This window comes from Haemaphysalis longicornis, unplaced genomic scaffold, assembly GCF_048455015.1.
Source record: "Haemaphysalis longicornis isolate Haplotype H1 unplaced genomic scaffold, Haemaphysalis longicornis Haplotype H1 scaffold_1, whole genome shotgun sequence".
NCBI lineage: Eukaryota > Metazoa > Arthropoda > Arachnida > Ixodida > Ixodidae > Haemaphysalis > Haemaphysalis longicornis.
In genome coordinates, this window is record NW_027526203.1 from 265529004 (window position 1) to 265551682 (window position 22679).

Consider the following 22679-nt stretch of genomic DNA (forward strand, 5'->3'; position numbering starts at 1 on the left):
GTAATGTAAATGCGAAACGAGGTGAAGAAGATGAACAGTAAGGTTGCCTAATTATTCCTGTTGCACTTGCTTCCCGGGAACGCTTATTTCCCTATTAGGGAGACAAAGGAACGACCAGGCTTCCGAGTTTTGACAAATTGTCGGCTAGACAGCACTGAGGAAACACAAGGGCTTTTCTTCTCCGCTCGGCCTCTCGTGCTTTCCGCTCCACGCACTTGACCCTACAATGGTAAAAGGAAAGCGGCCTACAGCGGCGAATCGAGGAATCAAAAGACAAAGAGGAAATTAAAGCCCCTTGCTTCCAATAACGTAATGGTTAAACTCTCGAACCATTCAGTCCTGTTCGAGGCATTCATTCGCCACATCCGAGACTAATTGGGTAGCCATTTGTGCCGTCATGAACAATCACCGCCGTCTGCGGCGAAGAAAAGCGAAGAGGAGGGGGGAAGAAAATCTATTGTGCTTCGGGTATCTCCGGAGCAAAAACCGGAGGAAGGAATTTTCGGTTGCGTGTTCGCTTTAGGAGAGAAAAAAAATAAGTTGGATTAGGGTAGAGAATTTCGGGAAGGGCGCAATTTTCGACGCGAGTGCTGTGCTTCGCCTTCGGAGCGAGATTAGCTCACGCTAAGGTTTTCTTCGTCCGTCTGCGTCTACGGGCCCATAGAAGTTCAGCACAAGGTTTACATGGTTGACTGGGCAGAAGAGTAAGGGTTTGTACTGCAACAGCTCCTAACTGCTATGCTGCATGCAGTACGACCTTGCATCCTTCCTGTATAAATGTAAAAGTGGCCGGTATGGGCGAACGTACCGTTTTGGCGTATATGCCACCTTACTGTGGTATAAATTTCCAAGAGCTGCGCTAGTATCAGTGCACGTGTAAACGTGTATACAGCAGTGTCTGCAGCATTGATGTTTCCTTCAAGCTGAGGGATTTCGAAGGCGGGAAGTTAGCCTATAAAACTCTTGCTTCCAGATTTTGAAAAAGTATAGAATTAGTGGGGAAAAAAAAAACGCCCTATATGATTGCGCCCTTTGACGTCACAGTGAGGGTAAGCTGCTTACCGTCTGACATACATAAACACATAGATAAAGACAGCCACAGCCACACACACACACACACACACACACACACATATATATATATATATATATATATATATATATATATATATATATATATATATATATATATATATATATATATATATATATATATATATATATATATATATATATATACATATAGGGTTTGGAAATGAGGGGCTCGTTAAGAAATACAGAAAGAAATGCCGGCAGTCTACTACGCCAAAGAAGGCATAGGGGAATAATTAGACTATTTTTTACCGTTAGTGACGTTACATTATTTTTTTGTTATTATTTACATGAGAAAGAAAGAAAGAAAAACACGCGCCCAGAGTGGGGACCGAAAGGCGTGGGGATCGAAAGGCGTGGGTTCGGTCCCCACTCTGGGCGCGTGTTTTTCTTTCTTTCTTTCTCATGTACATAATAACAAAAAAAAATAACGTAACGTCACTAACGGTAAAAAATAGTCTAATTATTCCCCTATGCCTTCTTTGGCGTTGTAGACTGCCGGCATTTCATTCTGTATATATATATATATATATATATATATATATATATATATATATATATATATATATATATATATATATATATATTTATATATATATATATATATATATATATATATATATATATATATATATATATATATATATATATATATATATACATACGCGCTCAGTGTATCGAAACGAAGACATGAGCATCTGTGTGTGGAATTCCCCAAAGCATATGTGCCACCTACTTGCCCAAGGCTATGTACCAGTGCCGCCTGCCTCGCTCACTACGGACATTCCAGCAGTTGTCCATCATCGTCATCCGCTCTCTCCTCATCAGACCGTCTTCCACTTCCGTGCTTCTCCTGGGCACGCCGACCTGTCGTTCTTGGCAAGGTTCCCCTAAGAAACCGGTGCCTCAATTCTGAGCGTCACAGTATAGATATTCAATTGTATATGGTTAGCACTATGTGTCATGCAAAGTAGCAAATTATTTGCTAATAGCCGGACAGGCTGTGCTCGATAGAGAAAATGCTCAGAAAAAGCGGCTAAAAAATATCTAACCCAGCTATCCCGTCAGCCGAGTGCGCGTGCATGCGGTTTCCGAGAAAGCCATGTCGCCAGTTGTTGCACCACTCTTCAGTATAGGCGTTGGCAAATTAGCAACATTATGCGTGCTGTTATTACGCCCCCCCCCCCCCCCCCCCCCTAGTAGTTGCGACAGTCCAGTAGTATTCGACGGAATCGGTCTATTCTATTTTTTCGTCAAATTCCAACCAAGAAAACGTGCACGCATAGGGGCGCATATATTGAAAAAGGAACTCTTCTTTCGTCTATTGAAACGTGCACAGAATGGAAATTTTGTTTTGTGTCTAAAGCTGACTCACGTATTAGGCGTATAAAATAAACGTATACGTGAAGTTGCACTTCTTGTACGCAACTTCAACAGAAACCCGTGAATCGCACAATGAGGGAAAAAAAAATAATATAGAGGGAAGGCACAGCGGTTCGATTCCAAGTTCTACGCAAAATGCGATAACTAAAATTGAAACTACACAATTCCCAACCCCCTCGTTGCGGGCCACCTAGTAGAATTTCGTTTCGCTCTTTTTCCACGGTACACGAACAGTGCGAAAGCAGTGAGCGCTACGACAACAGGCGTGTGGTGCAAAGAGTTCACACGTCTCGCCTCGGAGAGAAATTGCGAATGACATCGGCAAACGCTCCTTATCGCTTTAACAGATATTCCATTTAAATTGCGCTCAAGAGGCGGCCGACGCGGTGTCCCTCGGGAACAGCACGCCAGGAAGGAAAAGAAATTGCGGGGGACACGCGATGACAAAGAAACCAGAGAACAAATCTATCTCGAGAAGAAGACGCCCGCGGGGCTTCTCCGCGCGACAGCCCAACCTCTTAGAACGATTTCGTGGATCCTCGAACAGCTCGTGTACAAAAGTGTCCTCGGTTTAGCCGCCGGTTTTCATGCCGAGATATTATTCGCCCATCAAGAACAAAGACAACCGCCTTCCTTGGCCAGAGGAGAGGACGAGAGGCCCGTAGCGAAATTTGCTCTGCGCGTTTACCCTAGCGAGAAACGTCTTCTATCATGGTTATTTTTCCGAGAACGAATGCGCATACATAAAAGCGTCGCGACCCGAGCTTAATTCCTCGTTAACACAATTTTCTCGCGCATGGGAAATGGCAAATGGGCGGCTGATTTTTCCATTAGACTGTGCTACTCTTTCCGGTCTCTCTCCTCTCTTTCTCTCCCTCGCTTCCGACACCTATCCCTGTTCGGGCGTCTACCCAATTTCAGCTATAGGATGCATGTGCGTGCGCGTGCGTGCTTGCGTGCGTGTCCGTCCGTGTGCTATTTGCATGACTTTTTAGCGCCGATCAAGATTATTAGCTTGGTACAGTATGCGTTACCACTGCAGTTATCCCGGTCAAAATTACGAATACAGTAAAGCACTCCTCGCGATGTAGTAAAATACGACAGCAGTGGTGTCCAATTTGCGAGTGTGTGCTCTTTGCTCACACCTTCGGCCCTTTTCTCTTTGCGGCCTTTTCTTCCTCCACGTGTATATAGACAGTATCCAATTTTAATTTTTCCCAACAGCGAGTGGGTTTTAAAGCGAAGCTGTTTCACAAGCCGTAAGTTCGCCATTGCAGGAAAAAAATACCAAGAAAATGCGAGCACTTGTGAGCGCGTACCTCGCAGCGACCGCCGAGTCTCCGGCTCACGCAGCGGCTTTAGGGGAAAAAAAAAAAACACCCCAGGGCTGTCGCCGAACGCTAGCGCGCATGTAAAAAAACATCTCCAGCGCTAATGCTAAAGGTGAAAAGACACACTGGTTGGGAGAGGTCACCGCGGCCGCCGTATTCTCTAGAAGCCATTGTGTATAATTGAAGACAGGGGAGTGTGCCACTCCTTCCCGAGACGACGTGCAGATCCCGCCACCGCTTCCTCCAGTCGATGATGAAGAGCTGGTGGTAGTCTACAATGCTGAGTATGACTTTGCACCACTCGCCACGAAGAAGACGACGACCTCTTCGATGCATATGACGGCGATTACTAGCAGCGCAACTATGCAAATAAACAACGATACTGAAACTTAACTATGTGTCCCCCAATGCTCACCTACAATAGCTTCGCCATTCAAGTCTTGTTCGTGAGTGCAAGCTTCCTTGATCTTTTTTTTTTTTTTCATATTTTGTTTTTGTTGTACTTAAAGCAGCTCGCGCCGACATCTTCTGTTTTTGTGTTTAGTTTTCTGTCGCCTCTCCTCGATGTCATTTTTAACCGATTCTTTTATTTGCTATCGTAAAAACTAATCCAACGTGTATTTTTAATTAATAGAACACTGGTGCTCGCGGTTATGTATGCGAATAAGAGCCAGCCCCCCAAAGTAATGGACGCGTCCTCACGCGCGTGCGCAGAAAGATATAATTGAAAATATACACCGCGCAGTAAAATTAAGACACGTATTGCATTAACAAGACACGAGCAACTACATTTTCCGAACCGTGCAGGTACAACGAAGGCGTTTAGCAGATTCATCAGCGCTGCTAAATTGTCAAAATATGGCGAGCGATGAAGTATACGGCCGACAACGAAGTTCCCGCTTAATGCGAGCACCCCCGCTAACTCTGCCTGCCTGGGCCATCTTTGACGTAGCGGAACTGTTGTTAGAGATCCATGCACTGCGCAAATGCGCTCTTTCACTCGCGAAGTTTCACTGAACGCGTTGCCCTCAGCCAGGGCAGAATAAAGTTGCCGCGAACGCCGATCGTGTACTTCTGCGAGTAGCGTGACGAATGACATACCGAACGCATTACTGAGGGGCAGCGAGCTCAAAAACCACTCATTTGCTGCCGCGATTTACATTTGCTACTCCTGGAGCAGGGTAACGAATGAACCGCTTCATTGCGCCGGCCACGGGTTTTGGCAGCGCGTCCCATGACCCCGAGTGAACCGGCATGTGCAACGTGGTGATTCTCGGCCGCAAGAGCGCTCCGTAGGGTGCCAGGGTACGATTTGATCAGCGCAATCGCACGACCGGATAGATTTTGTGACACGCCACTGTAACTAAAAATATGGCGCGCTGGGACGAGGTCTACAAAGCTGATAGTTCATTCTTTAGTGTTGGTATTCCGCCAAGGTAATCGACCGGAGGGTGGCACGATGTTCCGTCAAACACATTTCTCGCTTCAGCCTCACCGAAAACCTCGTGACAATCAGGGGACTTCTGCTGAAGTGCCTAGATTATTGATTCCAAGTGCATTGATCTGAACAGTGAGTACTTTTCCTCAACGAAGTTTGAGTAGATATGGTGTTCTTACAGATTAAAAAAAAAAAAAAGGGCATCTAGTACATGGATGTCGACGTGCCAAAACTTTCTGAGTGGCGCCGTCCCTGCCAAATATTCTGTGATGCATGAAAAAAAATAATATCAGTACCTCGACAACCTGAAAGCGCAAATAAACGCAACAAAATGTTATCATGGGATAGCACGCTGTCGAATTTGTGCGTTCGCATGGTGAGGGTAAGCTGATAACAGGTGCGGAGGAGAAAAATTGGGTATCGGCCTGTGGCGTGCCTTTTTCCTTCCCCCGTCTCTCCATTCGATCAGTGAAATTTTTCGCTGGCATTACACTCCTCGAACACTCCGCTGGGCCGCTACCACTTGCTGTTGCGGGTGCTTTGATATTTAACAGGAGGAGGAGGAGGTGCATAGGTGGAGGGGAGGTGGATGGCTTCCTTTAAACAAAAGTTTGTTCATTGATTGATTGATTGATTGATTGATTGATTGTGGGGGTTTAACGCGGCGATGCTACACAGGCGATGATGCGCGCCGTAGTGGAGGGCTCCGGATTAATTTTGACCACCTGGGGATCTTAAAGTGTGCCGAAATCTCGAACACATGGGCGTTTTCGCTTGTCGCCTCCATCAGAAAAGCGGCCGCCGCAGCCGGGAATCGAGCCCGCGTCCTTGGGCTCGAAAAGTTTGTTAATTGCCTCCCGAGGTGGTGGCGCCCTCAGTTCGGGGCGTCTCTTCAGAGTCCGGCAAGTGTTTTTCTCCTTAAATGCAAAGCATTCCCAGGCGATACATGTTTGCTTGCTGTTTTTGGGTGGGATGTCGGAAGGTTTAGCCTTTGAAGCACGCGGTGTAAGATCATGACATATTTTGCATTTGGAAGTGCGGGAGGGAGAATGTGGTCATGTCGATTCCTCTTCTCATTCTGGAGATAGCTGCCCACTCTTCATATATGATGGTACGGGCCGAAGGTACGGGGTTTTATACATTCCGCATAGGTTAAGGGCAAAGGAATACATCGCATTCTGACCGCAGCTAACGCGTCATCATCTGGCTTTGTATTTTTTTTTTTACTGCGAACAAGAAGCTATCTAACGGATCACGCCCGGTGCTTAAATTGCTTGCCGAAGCACATACTCAGCTTGAACGATAAAAAAATATTTCTCAGTAAGAAGATACCAACGCAAATTTCGTGTTGCCATGCAGTTCTTCAGCTCATTTCACCAAGGTCTCACTTAAGATCATGGTTGCAAGGCTTCATTTGGCCTCATTTTTTAAAAACTCTTTGCTTCGTTCGTACATTCCTCAACTGCTGGGCTTTACACGGCCAAGAGCGCGCACACAGCGTTCTTTGCTGCCGGATCTTATCCTATGCTTTTTTTCTCGCCTAACAGCGATTTGAGCAACGCCATAAGCAAAAGAAACGAAAATGGGCGGCATGAATGTCGCAACAAACGTCAAACGACATAAATTTTGAGGCCCAGTTTTTTTCTTCACTTGGCTGTCTTCTGAAGCGCCGATATCAATTGTAGAATCCTATTGACGACGGCAGATATATAGCTTTTGAGTTCATCCTTACAAGGGAGCAAAAAAAAGTGAAAACCGAAAGTGGCGGTCGCTGAATTCCAAGGGCATACCCGAGCAGAAAGACGCCCAGATTTTCTTTGTAATACCTGCCTTTACTTTTATATTTCTCAGGCACTGCTTCAGGATTCTCAAGTTGTGTCTTTCTTGGAGGTCTTTTGCTTCCTTGACCCTCTCGCCCCCCTTTCTCCTCCGGCGGCCAGACGACGGCGTCTTTATCGAAGCTCCGCAGGTAGCAATTCATTCACAGCCGAAGAAATCGCGAGTTTAGCTCCGACAATAGGCCGAAATGTATGTCATCACCCCAGCCTTCCCTTTTTCGTTCTTTCAAAATCGAAGCTCGCGCTCAGGCCTCAGCGGCGCGCGCAGTTCGATATAAGGCGGCCAAGACGGAGGCGACGGCATTGAAGGCATAGATGGATAGGGTTAAATTATGCATATTGACTGTACGACCCGATCGTGGGAGCCGGTTTTTCTCCGAGAACTGCGAAGGCTTCCCGAGCTCTTTTGTCATGGCTTAATGACACCGGCGCAATTGTTTCGCGCAAGAATGCCGCTAGTCGTGATCGTATTCCACGGCCATACCGCTCGGCCGTGCGCCCTAGCTGCGAATGAGCCCCCGGCAAAAGTGCGGCTCCATCAATCACTGCCGCTCCAATGCGCATTCGATAGGTGAGCGGCCAAGATCTGCCCCTTTGATTTCTCCACCATCTCTGTTCCGCAATATTGAGCCATTTTTAGCGGGAATAAAGGCGCAAAAGACGACGACCGTTGGTTATCGCTTTGGCTCGTTCCCGCTTTTGCTCGAATGGTTAAATTGTTTTTCGTGTGTTTAGGGAAAACATGGGAAGCCGTTCGTTCTTTTTTTTTTGTACTGAGAGGGGATTGTCGCCAGTTAAAGGTCCGTTCGCGAGTCCACCATAGCTAGCGCGAGAAAAAACAAATACAAATATGCCTTGCCCAGGAAGGATGGAAATAAAAATACAGAAAACTGAAGGAATGCGTAGCGCTTCTGTTCGGTCTCTGAAAGCCGCAAGTTTCTCTCCAAGCAGCGATTACTGCAGTACGACCGGCACATTTTTTTCGCAGGTGATGGTTGCAGTGTGTGTCTGCTAGCTGATGGTCCAGGACCAGCTGCTTTGATCCCTTGTAAGCTCCGATGACGGCCACCACACTGTCGCTTTGGCAAGGCTGCTTCGTCAAGCGACCAGCCAACTGGGGATAAAGCGCATAAAATCTTGCAAGCTTGTCCTGTCAACGTACACTTCAAGCTCAAGTGCAGGAAAACTGTAACAGTTTAGCTGAGCGAAAGCTTCTACGCAAACGTTCCTTTACGCTTTTTTTTATCATAGAATATACCTGGCTCCAAGCGAAAATTTCTTCGTATGTAAGTTCATACGAAGAAATTTTCGCCCGTTGTCATCGCCATAATCACAATTATAGGGAGAGGCCCGGGTGAATAAATACCCGCAGATTACTGTGCGCATAGTTTCCCTTCCAACAGAGGCGAAATGGGGGTTTACGCCCATCGCGTTCCTAAGAAGTAGATTGGGCAAGAGTGTCGGTGCTTGCGCGCGTATTTATCCAGCCACCCCTTGCTTTATCCTAACCTATTGGACATCAGAATATGAAGGCAGCTGTTGAGGAATTAACTCTGACTTTTTCTTCTCCATTACTCATCTAGAAAGAAGGAAAAACAGAGTATAAGAGATGGTAAGAAAGGCTGCGAAGGCAAGGCCAGGAGCAAAACAATAACAGATAGAGAAAATAAGAGGTAAACACGCAAAGCTACACGTGGCTTTGAAAAACGTAAAGGTTGGTATGTTCTAACACCGCCCGTAAAGTTCTTTCCAGGCGGCGCTTATAACACGCGCGTTCGGTGGTGGTTCAGGAGCACTTGCGGGTTTGGCACGAGTCAGAAACTACTTCCGGATATTAGGAGATCAGATTTGAATACCGAGTAGGATTACGATGGGACGTACGGAATTCCACGGCTTAACTCTGGCCAGCAGCTTAGGCCCGAGCGCTCTGGCGCAGCACGATGTTCGAGGGGGCCAACAGACCACTACGCGTTCATAGACTGCTAGATCCCTATAATAGTGACTCAGGGGAACGTTATTGCGACATTTGCTGCCCCAGCTTGGTTCAGGGTCTAGAAAACTGATGCGGAATATTTTATTCTGGGAAGTAAGGTATGTTTCGTTTTTTTCTTTTTTTTCTTTTTTTTTTCGGGGACAAAAAATTAACGATTACCGCCGAAATGTGTTGCAGCGTTGCGTGTTTGCGCAACACGTAGACAGGTCTACTAAACGGACGTCCATTAGGCACTCCATGAGCCGTTCCTATGGGCTGCTGCTCAAGGCGGTTGCAGTTTCTGACAATGTCATAATCTCGGAGTAGTTGTAAATGGTCCGCATGCAAAACGAGTGCAGACTACAGCCAGCTCAAGTGATGCCTCTAGCATGTGGAGGCAGTTGCGTGTCATTTGAACTGAGGGAGTTACACTTGAATTCTAATAGCTAAAGAAATCCCGGCACTGGGATGAAAATGCATTGGGATTATGCTTTTAGGCCAGATGAACCACACGATCTCGAATTAGGGGTGCGCCCAATATTCCAAATTTTCAACACGAATCGAATTGGTTTTAGTAGTCGATTCGCATTTTATATGAGAATTCGATATTCAATTTATCTAAATATTTGGTTCTGGACGAATATTTGGGTGTATTAACCAGTACTCAGGATGGCACCAACTGCTCAACATGATGTAACCTGAAAGCTCAGCGTTAGAGAATGTGTCGGGTCACTATTCCCTTGGGGATGGTGGTAACGCAAATGCACGCTCTGTTTTTTTTTTTCGTAGTTATTGCGACGCGGGAGTATAACTAAACTACTTAATGGCATTGCGTATATTTACAAGTACAATAATATAGGGGAAAATATTCGGTACCAATTGGGTACTTCAAACCGTTTTTTTTTTTAATATTCGTATTCGCTTCTTGCATTTTGGTGCTTGATCTCCCACCAAATAAGCTTACCATATTTCATAACTGTATCTTCAGCTGACTCAGTTAACTTAAATTACATTTACCTTCGCCATTCGACAGCGGCATATGATCTAAAATCGCGTACCCTGATCCAACTTCACCGTCATGCTAACGTTAAGAGTTCGTACATGAGTAACCCGAAACCTATATAATTTTCCGGTCTTTCGGGACGGAATACTTTTCGAGGAGCGGTGTACGCCATCTGAACGAGGAAAGCCCGAGGAGAATGTCATTGAACATAGTAGCCAGACGACGGTACATTTGTAAGAGGTCAATGTCATTCCCCACAAGGATACTTTCCTTCCGGTATTTAGTGGCAGCCTTGTAATACATACAGATTTTGTGCGCGTTTTTTTTTTAGATAGCCAATGTAATAACTAGTCCTACGTCGTGGGAAATGACGCTCATTTTATGTTTAGCTGGCGCAGCCTTTGATAATGGCCCGTCGTTTTCTGGTGAAACCTTATACTGCCCGATGTCTATTCCTTCCCCAACCTCCGGCCCCCGTCCGATATACGAACGACATTTATAAAACATATCGTTAATCCGATTACTCTCCGAGGTTTGTTAATGCAAGCATATTTGAGGTCAGCAAAAGGGGCTGGCTTCTGTCTGTAATAAAAATATTCTCGCAAAGTCAAATTGCGATGAAGTAGAAGAAATTCCTGTTAAAGACCGGAATATCACTTTAGCGATCAATTTGCGTGTTTCGAATGGTATACTACAAGAAAATGTGCTTTAAAGGGATTTTAGACAGTGCAAGTTTAGAGAACACTGATTGAACATTATTCCAGAAGTCGGAGGAAGTTACTGGGCGCACTGCTACTACAACACTGGGGGTTCAAAGCACACACAGAGATTGTGTGAATTCGACAGCCCCGCCCTCACAAATTTTTCTGAGTAGGTTACCCGCGTTGCAGATTTTTGCAGCGTAAACAACACTAATGGGGCTCAATTTACTTGGTATAAAAACAAAGCATGCATTTTTGAAAGGTGTAAATCAAGACGGGATTTCTCCCCGATTAGGACCTTTAAAAGTAGCACCCAATTTTTACCCTGAGAATTTTGAAAATGATAAAACCCGAAAATGAAGGACCCTATGACTTAATATACTGGAAGTCGTTAAGGCCAGTAGGACGTGCTGTACCGCCTCCTCTTAGGCAATCTTTCGCTCTATAGTCCTGACACCGCGTTCGCTCACACACTCATTATGAGCGCGACGTCACGTCAAAATAGGGTGTACAAACGCATGTATGTGCACATCTTCGTCAAAAAATGTTGGAAAAAAGATATCCGACTACATCGCGCTTTTCGCAACAATGCTAATGGATTTTGAATGATCGTGGCTGACCTCTCGAATAAGCGGTAATCAACGCCATGATAAAGCAGCGCTGTGTCGCAAGAAGCGATGCCAGAGAGTTTCGTGGTTTGTTAATGGCGCTCGGGACCGAGTGTGGGCTGCAAGAAGATCCATTGTGACAATTTTTGGGCCCTGCTTCTTTCCGCGCCGATGATCGGCAATCTTCTTACTGCGCATCTACAGGCGCGTATACATGTTTAAGAGTTCGCAAGGGCGAATAAATGTTTTAGTTCCTTGCTGCGGTGGCTACTGCACATCTCTCGCTGGTTGCGGATGAAATCGTTATTTGACTGCCGACGTCCTCGCCCTTTTTTGTCTTTTCCCAGGTTTATTCACGCTGGAAAATGCAGTAGCAAGGTGCCCCGGTGGCGCGGAGTCATTTGGAGCCTTCGTTTTGCCTGGTTAAGTCGCTTTCATAGACACTAACAGCAGCGCTCATGCGATCAATCACCGAGGCTATAACTTTGCGGTTGTGCTTGAGAGCGACGCGTGGTTAGGGGCCGCTGCCTCCAAAAAGGTAAGCTCCCAAAAGGGTAAGCTGTGCTGGCGCTAAGACGGTCACCTGAGCATTCAGCACTCCATCAGTTACTGGCTGAAGGGCGGGGCTCAAGGCAGGCGAGCCTCAGTTTCAGCTATGCCACGTAAGAGCAGCTATCATTGCGACGAAGCGTAACTGATCAGTAGCGATGGATAGGAGGGTACAGTGGTTATCATATCCCTGACGGATTCATTGGGAAAGAGAATAACGCTTGCTAAGCGAAAAACACACAGATGCACACTAGAGGCTTGCCGGCAAAAAAAAAAAAAAAATAAAATCAGGAAATCTTTTTGGTGGATCCTAAAGGAACTCTGAAACACTTTCGATAAATGCTTTCACACTTTCCTTCACGCCTTCGAAAGCTATAATTACCGCCAGCACGGAGCGGCACTGAGTGAGTTGCTTGTCGCAGCAGATACGCCTTTCAGGTTTTGCTTTGATTTGGTTGGGGTTCTCTTTAACGTGGCTATCGAGTGCGTTTATTGCTGCAACGCAAGGAAAGCCGGCCAATAGCCGCTACACCACTGTAACGACGTAATCCCATCGGTCGAAGAACGCCAAGACCGGGAAAGAGAGAACAAATCTTTCCAGCAAGTTTCTAAGTTATGTGACGGGCATAGAGCAGAAATTTTTGGCTGAGGTACGTACGGTCGAAGGCCCAGTTTCCGCCGCCCTATTCTCCCCACATAAACGCGGACAATAATGAAAAACTAGCCAGCCCGGGTGAATAAATTTAGTCAATTCCTAGCATATTTCAGCTTTAGAACTAGTGTGTGAACAAAAAAAAAGTCAATATTAACGACGAAATCGATTAAAATTAAAATTTTGGAGTCTGAGATAGCCTGGCATCGCAAACCAATCTCATGTATCTCTGGTAGTTGGTGCGGCGCCCGGAACTTCTCATTGCGTTTTCGCTTGTGCGGCCTATTATTACAGATGAAGTAAAGGTCCAGACTTTCATTAAGGAGTCGATAAGAAGGAACATGTGTTGAACTTCACAATGCTAAAACACTTAGGGCGATGATAATTTTCTTCTTTTCGTCGGGACTGCCTCCTATAAATTTTGACTATTTTGATTCGACGAGAAGAGCGCAGCCGACAGCCGGACACAGCGACGGCGGAACAAATTTTCCTCCAGCCCGATGACATGCTCATCAAACCGTCTGACTGCGTGGTCCCGAGAAGTTGGTGGGCAAACAGAAAGGCCCGTCCCTCGGACAGGGCCGGATTAAAACTTGTTCTGCCAGACCGGTCTGGTTTGTCCAAGAGTGCGCTCGTTGGAGAGAGACCCACCGGTGCCGAACATTACGCGTGGTTAAGGAGGTCGTTCTTGAAGGGGAGAAGAGAAGAAAGAAGAAACGATCGTGACGGCTTGTACACGCGCGCGCGCGACACAAAATTCGTGAAGCGTGTCGTTGACGATATTTTTACTTTCTTTTCCTCCCCCCGAGCCACGTCGGTTGTCGAACATCTCTGTCGGCCCGGCTGCGCTGGGGCGATGAGCGGAGGCGAGTGACATGTTTGGGTGTTACTGGAGTAGTACCTCCAGTATGCGTTTTACCCGCGGAGTTCCTTGGTGTTTTCTGCGGCGAACCCACCGGGCCCACACGGGGCAAAAGAGCCCTCGGCCCGGCCAGGAGGACGGCTCTTCGCCATTCGGCGACAAGGCCTGTCGAGCCGCGACAAAAAAAAAAAAAAAAAAAAAAAAAAAAAAAACACGTGCCCCACATATGACGGCTGCCATCCTCTCTCCTCGGCCGTGTCTGACGGTGGTGCGCCCTGCCGCGGAAAAAAAGATGACAGCCTCCGGCGCCAAGTGAAATATTAAACACGAGGAGAGGCGCGCATGCGTTCACCTGCAAGAGAAACCGCGTTCCATGTGGGTCAGTGGGCGCCACTCGCACGGGGTTACCACTGTGTACACCGGAGTTGATTTGTCTGAAGGGGCGCGAACAAATATTCCCGCCGCCGCTTATACAGAGGACCTGCAGCTGGACCCGAAGCGGGAACCGAAATTTCTTCCGCTGCGCCGTTCGAACGGCAATTTGACGAGCAACATTTTTACTGACCCGTGCAGCCCTTCAGGATTAAGTATATGTGATTCTTTCGAGGCGTAGGGGAAGAACAAACACAGCTGGGATGTAGTACCGGGAGAATTATGTTGATTTGCAGTTGCTTGATGAGCCCTCAAGGAAGACGCCTCTTTCTTTTGTGTCTGCATCTCCGTCCCCGCGATTCCAAGATTGAGGTTATTCCTCCGCATTTGGTGCCACACGCTGACGCGATCAAAGAAAAAAAAAAGAACGGATGAGGAAGCGACGACGTTGCGGACCGGGCACGAAGAGAACATTAGTGGGGTGTAATGATGGGGTGGCGCGCGGCCCTTGATCGAATGTCGCCGAAAGCCGAGACATCGGAATCTAAGAACCAAAGCGCCGCAAACGTGCGCGCGTGCTCCGCGGTAGAAACACCGCGCTTTTGAGGCCCGTTCCACCTCGGTATACATCAACCCATAAAGCGTAACGATGAATGCAGAAGTAGCGGTTCAGCACGATTTCCTGCGCGCATAGGACAAGAAATAAATGTTTCTTGCGGGTGACCTAGGGAATGAACGTAGGTAGTGTTCTTTTTTTTTTCTTTCGAGGAAATATTCGTCCTTTGGTGAAAGACGAATATTTCTTGTTCATACATAAAAAATATTTTTCTTTAATAGTATTCAGTTATAATAGTAGTTTCAGCACAAGGGCTGAATATACTATTATAACTAAATGCTTGAAAAGTATGGGCGTTGTCGTGGAGGCTTGTGACGCTAATTCAGCGAAACAATTTAATTTCGCTCACCACGCATGCCGCAATGCTTGGCGATGGAGACCAACTATACAGGAGCTCTATATCCACTCATCGTAGAACTATGTGTTGGCGCTAACTTCGCTCCCTGCCTCTTTGTGATCCGCAGTCTTCTTTCGTACCGTATTTATAGGCGGCAAGTTTGTTGAATTTGCTTGCGATTCCTGCTCTTCTTGTTATACTCTGGCTGTGCCCTAACGTGTCGCACAAACGGACCCGGCGGTATCCCCTTTCAGTTAGCGATGCTCCACGCGCACGAACGCTTGCGCACACGTGTAATATCAAAAATAAAGGAGAAAAAAAAGCTATAACGGATGCGTATGTTTACTTATGGAGCGAACGTGAACTTGTCTCAAGTGCCCCTTGTGACCTACTGATTCTAAATAGGTCCTCACCTGTAATTGCCCATACCAACATCTTCGGCGATCAGAAGGAAAATAACGCTGCTCCTTCCGTGCCTCGTATGTGACAGAATCTATGAAGTGTAAGTTTCTCAAGAAGCTTGGCCTCCTGACTTGACGGAGAGCATACGGGACATTACAGCCATGGTGGCTCAGCTCTTTCAATATGACTGTCACTGAGAAGCTCATTGCTGCTTAGAAAGGAGAAGAAGCAATTGGAGTACAACAGAGGTCATTATGCTGTTTTCCAATTCTTCTGATAAGGTTGACGCCAAGATAGATGTTTTACAACTCCGTGACGTTCTGCATATAAACAAAGATCGTCTGAACTACGGCGTGTTCAGTTTCTTGACTTTCTCGCTGATGATGACAGGTTGCAGTGCTTATTTGTTTAAACGAAATACAAAAGAAAACTATTTGGCAATGGTGTTTGATAGTTGTTCGAATTATTCGCCTGTTGACTTGCGTGGTGGAGCCAGGCAACAAAAGCACGTTTTCTCAGCAATCTTCTGTGGGAAGAGTTTCGTTCGTGGACCTCTGTTATACTCGGCGAAGTAATCTGCCGGCACAGGGCATCGGGCCTTCAATCTTCCACTCCTGAGTGCGTAAAAATAGGAATAAAAACACGTGCGCACTGGCGGGACAGCGAGTATATACTTGTCTTTTTTACAACATTTCCTGTTGCTGCATTTGCACAGTCCGACTTTGTTCGCGGCTGTTTTGCTGGTGGTAGTGAAGCGCAAAAACGAACAGGCTAGCCTGTGGTTGGTAACAAAGACCGGCTGAAGTTGAAATTATTCCAGAGCACTCCTTGTTAGCGCCGAGCGCAGCTTACGAGATGCTTTGGGAGGGCAAAAGCCGCTCTTTGTTTACACTCTCAGCCTTATGTTCCAGTATAATCCTGAGCAGGCGAGAACCTACGCTGATATTCCAGTGCAGCCACGCTCCGTCCGGCCAGACGCAATGGAAACACGGGAGACCAGCTGCACATGGAATTTACCTTCCTTCTTTGAGTCGTAAAAACCTTGTGCCGCTAGCGCCACTCATTTACTCGGCAATAATCAAGTACTTGCAGATAGTCGGGATAAACCATATGGGGCTTGGAACAGGCATTTAAAACGTTTCGCATACACCTATTTGCAAGATGCGCGTGTGTGCATTACGTGTCCATTGGGAAATACGGTTGCGCGCCGCCGTAGGGGTCTACGCGAAGTACTGCGTCGCGCACCGGATCCCTGAGAGTAAATAGCAAGACGTCTGTATTAGGGCGTGCTCGTGGCGCACATCGAGCATCCGGTGGTGGTCTAAAGAATAGCAGGACCCTCCACAGTACCGCGCTCCAAGGTGCTGTTGTGCGACTGCTTCCTCACAGTGCACACGAATGGCCAATGCACAATGTTCGCATTGCGCCATGTTACAGAGGAAGCCACGTCTTTGAGCCAAATCGTAGCCTCGTTCTCGTGACTCACCGACGACTATGCTGTTTTGATCGCAGTGACTGGTCATTCGAGAGCGCCGTAATCCCGCCACAGTGTCACAATGGCTAAGGCGCTGAGCACGAAGTAGCGGGTTCGAGCCCCAGCCGGGTGTTTTTATGACCTCCGATGGAGCCGAGCACAAGGAAAGAAACACCCGAGAGCACGAGATTTAGCGCATGTTAGAAAACCCCAGGCAGTGTAAACAAATTGCAGCCCCGCACTATCGAGCGCCTCATAACGGAGTCGTGGGTGAATAGAGTGAAAACCCAATTTGAACATTTATCCGAGCAGAAGAATGTGTGCTATTGAAAGCGTAGGGTATTTACAAAGGGGAAAAAAGGGAAGAAAATAATGAGTACCCGCCCGCACCCTCAACGAAATCATTCCTGCGTTTGCACAGCTTGATTTTCGGTCCAACGCAGTCGCTGAACAGAATCATAGCGACTCTAACTGGTATCGGTACGATGCTTACAAAGAGAAAGATAGGTGAGGGTGGATCTGATATTTTGTTCCCTCTTATGCTTTCTGCCCGCACGCTTTTATTTATTCCCTGCTCGCTACAGCGAGAAAAAGAAAAAAGAAAGAAACCTTTTATTGCGGCGACGCGCAAAAGTATGCATCACCACGTCGGCTCCCGAGAACGAATCGTCGCTATAGAGCTGCTTTTTTTCCTCGGCGTTCTATTTTTTTTTACGCGTTTCAGTTTCTATTCAAGCACGTTTCGAGCGGCCGGGACTGCGTTTGATTGCTACGCCCGAACGCTCCCAAGCGTGCGAAATCATAAGGCGCGGGAGGACTCCAGCGTGTGCTGCTTTCGCTTCGGCGCCGTCTGGCGAGTCCCACCATGCCGCCCCCACAACTACAAACCGCTTATTGCCTGCGAGCCGATGGCACTGCTGAAGGAGGTCGCTTTCCGTGTTTTGCTTGAAAGCGTCCTGAGAAGCTTCATCTGCGGGCTGCTATATGTCAACATTGTACTCAGTTGCTCTAGCTGTTTTTTTTTTCTGCGGTTTTGCGGGGCTTTGCACCCTCCCTGCAAAGGATTTTCGAAAAATGGCAGCGCATGTTTTTGGTTTAGGACCGAAATAGACACCAGTCGTTTCGACGTTCGTTCCTACTTTTTTTTCGTCCCGCGAAGTGCGCTACTGGCTGCTTCTGTATTCCGTGGAAAACTAACGAACGGAAATTGATCGGGATTTTCTTACTGAATGTTTAAAAACAAATGTTATAACTTACGCGCGTACAACGAAGAGCTGACTCGAACGACGGTTTTTAACAAAAACCAGCGACTGCGCCCTTAGATGCGGGATTTCAGGCGTGGGGTTAAAGTCGACGCTCTTCCTGATATTCTCTGAAATGAAGGCACTGCTAGCCGAATTTCACCGCCGAAGCTTTCGCATCTGGAAGACAGTACCAACAAGAAGAGCGGACGCGCCACAACGAATACGGCACACTTGCGGCCGCCCCTTTCTGATTAATTAATCCCTTTCATATCTCAATCTGCACTTATCAATTAACCATGAAAAACAGCCTCGTGCATAGGATTAATAGCAGCGGGAACACCAGCACCAGAGCAAGCAACAATAACCGAGCGCTCAGTTTTCATTCACAAAAAAAAAAAAAGAATAAAATTATCCTTTTCCCTCCGACTATCGAACTAGTGGATTTCTCATAAGGCTGCGTTTCTGCATATTTAAAATAAAAGCTGTTCTTTGATCAGCTACCAAAAGAAAACCATGGGGAATTAAGCTTCAATGGAACTGAAATGTTAAATTAAAGGGCCGCAAATTTTATGCTTAACTTAAGGAAGCATGCTAAGGCGCTTATGTTATTTCGACTCTCGGAGGAAAACAACAAACATAAAGCAAAAAACTACGACTTTATCTTCGAAAAACATGGACGCAAGGAAACTAAAACAAGTTTGAAGAATTTGTTCATTCAATCTGTAGAGCTGCATCGACCGTAGCTAAAGAACTCCGCTCTTGGTCTCGCGTAATAGGGACTCTAGGGCACTTAAGAACTAGAGCGCCAGTCAAAGTAGAAAACAGATTTGTCTTGTTCGAACTGTGTTGTTCATGGTAGATTCGCCTCCAGAATGGTGACCATACTAAAAACATTGTGAACCTTGTTTTTAAAGTTAATAGGGCTCTTTTTCTTTCTTTTTTTTTGTTGAGTGCAAGTTTGGTATAGGACCTTCACGAAAACAAAGGGCAAGCACTCGGCGGCTGGTGCATGGCCTTAAAGCAACTTCGAATCGCAGAAAGGCGCTGGTGGGCAAGTAGCGAATGCATTCGCTGCGTGCTTACAAACGCCTTTCGGGTGGACAACTGAAGGAATTGGGACGAGGAGGGATATAGATGAGGCGGGTTACCTGGGCAGGTTGCAAAAGACCGCATAAACGTGAATACTGCGGCGAAGTCGAGACAAAATAGTGGCACGAAAGGAATCTTACCTTGAACAGCTAATCCTTGCGAGCGGGTCTCTGGCTCACAAAGTCCACGTGAATCCAGAAAGTGCCCCCGATTCACTGTCGAATCCCAGTCGCGAGCAAAGCCTGTTTCTCAAATCCGAAAGACAGCTCTGTGGGTTCGCACACGGAGTTACGAATATTCACACCTGAACAATCACTCTGTCGCCAGCCAGAGAGGCTCCCGGTGGTCCGCCGAAGTCAGTCGTGGCACTGCCCGACTTCTGCGCTCCGCTGCTGATTGGAGAAGCACAGAAACTTTGTCGTCACTCGTTGCCCCTTGCGTCACAGCGTGTCACCAGTCGGTCCACTAAAGTCGTTCCGTCCCGAGAAGTCCGTTGAAAGTGCAACCGTCGTATGGCACGGCAACGCTAGTCAGCGCTGTCCGCGCGGCGCATCCGAGTGCCGGGACGGGAGCGTCTGCCACGAGGTCGGCGGGAGAAAGTTCGTCTGTGGCGTCTGAAGCGCGAGAGGGGCGGCCGTTGCGTCGAGCCAAGAGCGTCGTGTGCGCGGGTCAGCTGCGCTGCTTTGCTGAAGGCGCACGGCCGGTCCTGAAAGGCCCGTCCACCTGAGCGAGTTCAGCGCGAGCGTGCGAGCGACGCCGAGTGCGGAGCGAAACTGGCCCCGTTTGCCTCTTAGCTCCGAGGGATGCAAGAGAAACCGGAGGATGGGGAGAGAGCCGGGAGCGCGGAAAGGAGGCGCTCCTCCTCCTAACGGGACTTTGCTTCCTCCTCAGCGCCGCCGTTAGGCTCCTCCGCCCGCGCGGTGCTGTGTGAAAGAGTGAAGCGACAACTCCGCTGCGGCGGCGGCGGCGGCCAGCGCGCTCTCGCCGACGGCGACGATTCCTCGGGACCGGTATCCTTCCTCTTTCTCTTGGGGCACCCGTGCTCTCCTCCTCGTCGCGCTCGCGTCGTCGCGACCAGCGAGCGCACCGTGTGCGGCATGCTCGGTTGCAGTGGTGCGGCTTCTTGCTTCCTCGTCGTTTGCTGACCCATTGCTCTTCTTTTCGCTTTGTTCTGACTCTGTCCCCAATGGGCTACCTGCTTTCTTTTCCGCCCCCTCTTCGAGATGAGCCGCTCAGGAAGGGTAGGGGATGTAAGGGCCAAGTTTAGCACTTCGATGCCAGGCACGGCGCGAGGCTACTGGAAGGCCGGGAAATTTCAGCACCGAGAAAATATGACTCGCAGGTTGTGCTAACTTGCTGCTCTGTTCGGACAAACATCTCGTCTTTTCTCAAATGTCAAAAGCGATTCGTGAGCAACGCGGGAAAGGTTGTCTAAGCCACCTGGGTACTTGCGCGAAGTTGTTTTCGTGCTTTGTCTCAGGGAGAATTCTTTTCTTCGTCGCTTAACCAACTCTTAAAGATGCAGCGATTCACGCACTAAAGCCCCTCACCAGGAAAGGTAGAAAAACTTTGGATTAATTAAACACGAAGAATCATGCGTGTCAAGTGCATCCCTCTGCGACCTGGGAGAAATTTGTAGAACTCTCAACCAATCTGTACCCAACTTTTGTTTTGGATGCTAAAGGTCCAAGAGGTCATGGTACGGTTTCATGAATAGAAGGGACATATTTTTATTATCAATACAGAGAAACAACCAAAAACGAAATTACAAAGGGAAAATAACTGCAAGGTTAACTGCCCTTTCGAGAAAAAATGAATAGGGAGGGATAATGTGAAGACAGGGATGATTGGCCTCTGTAAGGACAGTCGGTTCGTAAGATCGCTGCACTGTGCAACGGCGAAGGCCAACTCCCGAAATGGTGCATACTTGTTGCGTTTCATAATTTTCTTTTTATAGGGCTTACTCCTGGAAAGTGTAAATACTCGGCAGGTGTGACCTTCAAGAGCTGGTTGGTGTTTAAGCCGTTGGCTGCTGACCATAGGGATGCGGGTTCTATCACCACACCCAGCTGCCGTTTTTATGGCGTAGACGAAAAAAATTGGCGCATCTTGCACTAGTGGTGCAAGGCTGGAGGAACAGCAGGGCTGGCGCCCCCTCTCCCTTCGTCGGAGACCCGGCTGTTGCCCTCGCATTCATTTCCGAACTTGCCGCTGAACGTTCTCCGTGACTGGCAGGCCCGGGTGGTGCCGTCCGCAGGCTTCCACATCTCTCCCAAAGTGGACCGCGTTTAGCACGCGCTAAAACCCGCGTCCAAATCAAAAGCCAACGCCCTCGCTAAACCCAAAGGAAATGCTATGCGGCCGGAATGCGGCGATAATTTAATTGGATACTCTCCGGTTTCATAACGCGAGAGACCAACGTTCGTTTCGACCAAGGGAAGCGTTTTTTTTTCTTCAATTGGGTCCGCACGTTATGGTTCTATATATATATATATATATATATATATATATATATATATATATATATATATATATATATATATATATATATATATATATATACACAGTTGAGTACACTTATAACGATACCGCTTATAACAATATATCGGATATAACGGTGAACAGCTATGGCACCATCAACTTTTGTATTCTTTGTGTGGTAAAATAAACCGCTTATTACAATGCTCCAGTGCCACGATATCGGATATAACGATTGAATCCGGTTATATCGTGCACCAAAAGTGCAACAGTGACGACTCTAATTACGCGGTTGCGCAGCCTATTCAGGTATAGTGTCTTCGTAGGAGGCCCAATGCGTGACACAGTCCCTCGGGGACGTTCTTCCGCCAAGGCCATTATTCTCAGCTAGGTGAAGCACCTATAGGTGCTCCTGGAAAAGATTTGCACTTGCTTCACACGCGGCAATCAAAGGTAACCGACTGTAGCTTCTTTTGCGCGAATTAGTAGTAGTAGTACGACCTTTCTGGCATGCGAATAAAATGTTTTGAGCTCCGTTTCGTCTTTTTATTTCGCAACCCTCTTATAACAATTATCGGTTACAACGATGGGATTTCCTTGGCACTTGGATATTGTTTTAAGTGGACTAGACTGTATATATATATATATATATATATATATATATATATATATATATATATATATATATATATATATATATATATATATATATATATCGCATCACAATGGGAAATGAGGGACTCGTTGAATTAATACAGAAATAAATGTAGACAGTCTAGAAAACCAAGGAAAGCAAAGGGGAGGATGTGGTACTTCATTTATTATCGTTGAAACGTACAGATTTTCTAAATAAAGTGGGGAAAAACATGGCCGCCGATTGGGATCCGAACCAACGACCACCAGAATGCGCGTCTGGTGCGATGACCACTACGCTACCGGCGGGGCTATTTTCCCCTCCACTTTCTGGGGTATTTATGTTTAGGTAATTGTTTCATGTACTTGGGGGTGGTATGCAAGTATGCTCTGTGATGACAGTGATGAAAACCCGAAGATTAAAGACAAGAGAGACAAGAAAATGACTACTCTGAATACAAATTTACACGGTACAATAATCCGCGAGTGGGTACTCGCAGCATTTACCGTTTGTATAAACTAACCCTGCTGTAAGCAAATTACGATTAGTCGGCGCCTCCTGAAACTATTTCGGGTGCCGATGTTCCCGATTCTCGAAAAGTGAA

The 22679-nt window shown here is 47.1% G+C and overlaps 1 protein-coding gene across 2 annotated transcripts in view; it reads right to left on the reverse strand.

Annotated features, from left to right (window-relative positions):
• The window catches only part of LOC144145391 (protocadherin Fat 3-like), a 340760-nt gene extending 320986 nt beyond the window's left edge, over nt 1-19774 (reverse strand). Inside the window, exon 1 of one of the 2 annotated variants that reach the window (XM_077676989.1) lies at nt 19104-19774. The gene's annotated coding sequence lies outside the window, so the exon portion shown is untranslated. The remainder of the gene's footprint in view (nt 1-19103) is intronic. The other variant, XM_077676981.1, reaches the window with a different exon arrangement.
• Between the last annotated feature and the right edge of the window lie 2905 nt (nt 19775-22679).